Source organism: Dreissena polymorpha, chromosome 9 (genome assembly GCF_020536995.1).
Source record: "Dreissena polymorpha isolate Duluth1 chromosome 9, UMN_Dpol_1.0, whole genome shotgun sequence".
Lineage (NCBI taxonomy): Eukaryota > Metazoa > Mollusca > Bivalvia > Myida > Dreissenidae > Dreissena > Dreissena polymorpha.
Window position 1 is genome coordinate 90,042,300 of NC_068363.1, and position 5,314 is coordinate 90,047,613.

General features: G+C 31.7%; 1 long non-coding RNA gene across 2 annotated transcripts; it reads left to right on the top strand.

The window, feature by feature from the left end:
* Positions 1–549: 549 nt before the first annotated feature.
* On the top strand, positions 550–2,857 carry LOC127845081 (uncharacterized). 2 transcript variants are annotated; one of them, XR_008033047.1, is made up of 4 exons: positions 550–986; positions 1,258–1,460; positions 1,759–1,921; positions 2,430–2,857. It is a non-coding gene; the product is annotated as an uncharacterized LOC127845081 (long non-coding RNA). The 2 variants fall into 2 exon arrangements; XR_008033046.1 differs by having other exon boundaries at positions 554–986; positions 1,759–1,925.
* Positions 2,858–5,314: the final 2,457 nt, after the last annotated feature.

A 5,314-nucleotide genomic window follows, 5' to 3' on the forward strand; every position in this document is an offset into this window, starting at 1 on the left:
TATGAAATTGTTTGTCTTTCACTTTGAATCAATACATAAATATTAAATATATTATAAGAACAATCACACATCTATAAAAATGTGAATACTTCCATTTAATTCATGTTCTTTGGAGAATTCAATAGACTTACAGTGTGTTTTATTATTCATTTTTTGAGGGGGAGAGTGACACTGTTTCTATAATAAATAAAACTAGTTTCAATGTGAAAGTGTTGATTAATATATGGAAACTTATGTGGGCTTGCCAGCATCAATTATATCTCCTCAACATAAAAACAATAACTATTTTAACTTTCTTATACTGATATTTAACCCCAATACAATTAATGCCTACCACATTGACCTTTAACATACAATTTAAAAGGCAATAAAAATAAATAATATTTATACTATTAATATTATTTGCTAACACCATTCAGCGTGTTTTTTTTAAATATTCACAATTAAATATAATATGCTAAGGGTGCTGTGTATTATTCAATAAATACATATATGTTGGTGTTGAAATCAGTAGATATTTCTCAGATTTAGTAATTGGCTGACACACATAAGAGATTAGCCCTCCCCCCCCCAATTAAATCATAAACATTAATTCTTATCACAGTATCAGTGCTCCATCTATAGGCCTAACAAAGGGGTGTTGATAGACCTTTGATTGGCTGAGCCACCATCTATTTGAAAACAAGCGACTTTGATTGGCTGGAGACAGGAAGTTATGTTTTGAAAACAAAGGGGGTTTTCATCAACTGACTTTGAGCTTTAAGGTATAATTGAGTAACATTAAGACTTATAATTCTAGTTTAAAATGTCTTGAATAACTTTCAGCATGAAGTATTGTGTGGTGGAAACAATGTGTATGTACTACAATGTGTAAATCAACAATAAGTTTGTTGCAAAGGAGATTCAAAGTGGATGGTTAAAGTGATATGGTCTCATAATTCATCAACTGCCTGTTATCTTGGAATACTGAAGAACAGTTGTTTTAGGTTTGTATTTTCATTTTTACATCACTTTTTTATTTAGTTTTATATTGAATTAATTATGATCATTATCATATTTATGTATTGTCACTGGGAATGTAAATGGATAAGTATAAATGTAATGCAATTATAAGGAAAAACAACACCATTTGAATAATTATGGCTGTATTTTATGATTATTGTCATCTTAAATGTTATTTATACCTATTTCTGGTCATTAATGAACAGTTTTCTTACCCACATATTCAATGAAAACTTTTATATTTTAAATTTGAAGGTTAAACTCCCAAGGTGAAATTTACATTGATTGGAAGATTCTTTGGATAGAATATTCCTGCCAAAAGACAGCAGAAGGGGGACTAACTGATGTATGGATTTTGACACCAGATTTTACCCTGCACGAGCAGCCCAACTTGAGTAGATCAGGAGTGGGAAAACCGAGCCCTGTCCTTGACCAAGGAAAGTTGGATTTGTTGAGAGGTAAAACTATACAGGTTTTAGCATTTGAAAGGCGTCACATTTCCGACCAGTCCACACAGCCAAATGAGACCACATATCTTGGTACATTTTCAAACAGTATTTTCTACCACACGTAATTTCTTTTAATTATTTATGACAAGCGTTAAGTCACATTTGATCACAGGATTTAAATTGCAAAAATAAACAAACAAAAACAACAAGCAAACAAACTTAATTTGATTTAAATTAATAATATTTATAGTAACAAGATATACCATAACAGCAATATTTATCACTTACATTATACAATATCTTTCAGGACCTGATCTCAAATGAGATCATGCACAAGACGCACCTCGCAAAGGCCATGACAGTAAAGTTTTCAGACCTGATCAGCTGGTGACTGCTCTATGAAGTGCTGTTCAACCTCCCCTAAGGGGGAGATTCGAGAGGGTCTCCTGATTGCTGAACACTACGCCATGGTTGGTATGATTCTTTTTTATAGGGAAAAAGGGGATTTAAATATATAGGTGTTCTACTGCCTCCATATTCATTTTGAAACAAACATAATGCAATTGATTCAAATTTGACTCCAGCACATAATCTGTCTTGCGTTAATTTAATACTACTGCTAAAATTTAAGAGTTACTAAAAATTATGTTTGTGTATTAAAGTTTTGAGAATTTAACACATAGGCAGACAAAAATAACCTCAGTATAAAGTTAACGATCAAGCTCTAATTTTGAACGATATAAAAAATTCAAGCAACAGTAATTTGCCTCCTTGTTTCAAAAACCTCTTTTGAAATCCTTCTAATGTAGATGATGTTAAAATGGGATATCTGAACTGATGATATTGATGTAAAAGTTTATTCCACCAAAATCAAGTCATTCAGATCAGACTTGATTTGGGTGGATTAAACTTCTACATGTTTTTTTAATACTGTAATGTACAGTAAAATCCTGCATTGATTGTTCATATACATTTCAGTTGTCATCTCCAAAAAGTTTGCCCTGCCCATATCAACAGTGGAAGAGAACATGAGATGGGCCTTGAGGAGGCTTCGTGTCATGTACTGCGGGGAGAATATATAAACTGTTTAGTGCTGAGCAATATGTTCCTTTGTTCATAGGTGTAAATATGTGTAAAGGGCTATTCCAGGAAAAGATAGGATGAAGGATTCCTTAATGTTGTCATTTTATAAATCCGGTACCACCAACACAGTTAAAAACAATTATTATTAATTTTATCCTCTGTATCACCCCTCACTAACTGAAACTGTATATAATCATGGTTCATACCCTTCCTCCCATTTTTACCTGTGGTAGCCCAAAGAGGAGAATGTTATTTATTTTAATTTATTATGTTAAATGTGCTCGCATATTGTGATAATGTATCTTGTGTAGATGTTTTCCTGGTTTTGTTAAAAATGCACTGTAAAAATGTTCACATTATTTGTTTTTTTTTAATATAAACATTGTTTTTTGCAAATTGTGTGTGTCTTTTATTTATAATCACATGGGGCTTGTAATGATCTGTTGTGATTTTATCTCAAATAACCTTTTTACCATTAAGGTGTAAATATTTTTTTTACAAAGGTTACGGGTAAAACAAGCAAAATTTTATGATCCCTTAAGCGAACAAAAGACTCACAAAAACCAACTTAAACACACTATTGTAGACAGAAGTGTGTTTAAGTTGGTTTTTTGTGAGTTTTGGTATGTTGGTTTTTTGTGAGTTTTGGTATGTTGGTTTTTTGTGGGTTTTGGTATGTTGGTTTTTTGTGAGTTTTGGTATGTTGGTTTTTGTGAGTTTTTTCTGTGTTTAACTCAGTTTTAACCAAGTTGGTAAAAAAAACACTTTAAACACAGAAAAAACCAACATACCAAAACTCACAAAAAACCAACATACCGAAACTCAGAAAAAACCAACATACCAAAACTCACAAAAAACCAACTTACCAAAGCCCACATTTATGTAACAAGTGAGTTTTTTCTGTGTTTAACTCAGTTTTAACCAAGTTGGTAAAAAAAAAACCACTTTAAACACAGAAAAAACCAACTTACCAAAACTCGCAAAAAACCAACATACCGAAACTCACAAAAAACCAACTTACCAAAACTCACAAAAAACCAACTTACCAAAGCCCACATTTATGTAACAAGTGAGTTTTTTCTGTGTTTAACTCAGTTTTAACCAAGTTGGTAAAAATACCCACTTTAAACACAGAAAAAACCAACTTACCAAAACTCACAAAAACCAACATACCAAAACCCACTAAAAACCAACTGCCAATACCGCTTGGTTTAACACGGATAAAACTCGTGTTTAACTCGAGTTTTACACACTTATTTGGGAAGGGTTACAACTTCACTTACGAAAAAAATAATCGTAAACATTTATGTCGGTAAATATGCTTGAGAATTTCATTAACACAACCATATGACTACGCCATTTTTCAGAAGTGTAAAGAGTACAGTGCATAATGTGGGACGAGCGTATTTAAAAAGCTTATATCATATTTCTCGTAAATAACCAAATTATTAGTTTTGTCTAAATCAAATACCATGTATAGAGAAACAAGGTATTTATAACCGACCAATGACGAAACACTATGCAACTTTCAATTTAGACAGTGCTACATGTACTATATGGCAACAATATGGAATTTGAAAAGTGGTAGTGTATTCGGGCCTGGAATATAATTAAATAATGTTTACATGTTATGTTCAATAATTATTGCATGATCATTCTGCGCTGTTATATTAATTTGGAGCCGTTAAAGCTTCCGACATTACTTCATCAAATTCATGTCGGAACGGGAGTATTTTAGCTAATACGCCCATTGTATACAACAACAACAAAAGCTTTATTATTGCAATGTATAATGTAAATGTATACATATATGTTACGTGTACATGCGGTGATGCGAGAATTGCAGCAAAAATCACGGGTCGCGTAGTGTAGTATGAAATACATATCTCGTGTAACATAATTTCATGTAAACTCTGGACTTTAATGACGACAAGTTGGATGTACGGTTTCCTATATTGTGTTTAAGGTCAGAATGGTTAGCATTTAATACTTTTATTATTAAAAAATAGTGTGGTTTTAAATAATTTATGAGAAAGGGAAGGAAGAACAGAAAATGGAAGTTCATATAATTGTAACTTTATTGTTTAAAGCATTGGGTTAAAGTTAAAATTGAGGTAAGCGTGTTGTTAATAATAAATTAAGTTTTTTATGACTCCTTCGTCTGGTAAAGTATGAAATATGTATCTCGTGTATCGTAAATTCTTTTAAACTCTGGATTTTGTGATCGCCTTTTGTCTGTCGTCTGTTGTTAGTCGTCAACATTTACCTTGTTAACACCTAAGAATGTAATGTATTGCAGATTCAGAGATGTCTGTTCTGTTTTGAAGGTCATGTGAAAAATAAACTTATGGGCTGTTTGCATATTTTAATAACATATAAATATTGTTCAAATCTATGTGTTGATAGATTTAAAATAGCTAACTTACCTCTTACATGCCCTTGTATTTCAAGATAGAATACTTTCCTTCACAGAGGAAAGAGGTCTGAGTTTGAATCTCAGTGGGGGCTTCAGAGGATGATTTATTTTTAGAAAAATGATTATATTTGCTCAACTTTGTAAATGACTTAAAGCCACACACCTAAAAATTAACTGCATGGCATAGTAAATTTATGTATAAATAATTAACATATTTTTATCTTTGCCATTTAGAATATATCTGGTGATTACAAGGTAGAAATCAATCTTTTTTGCGCTTTAAAACTTAAAAATAATTGCATTTGTCGAAATAGACGTATATGTCTACAAATCCTACTTTCGGTTTAAAAGCGGTACCATTTAA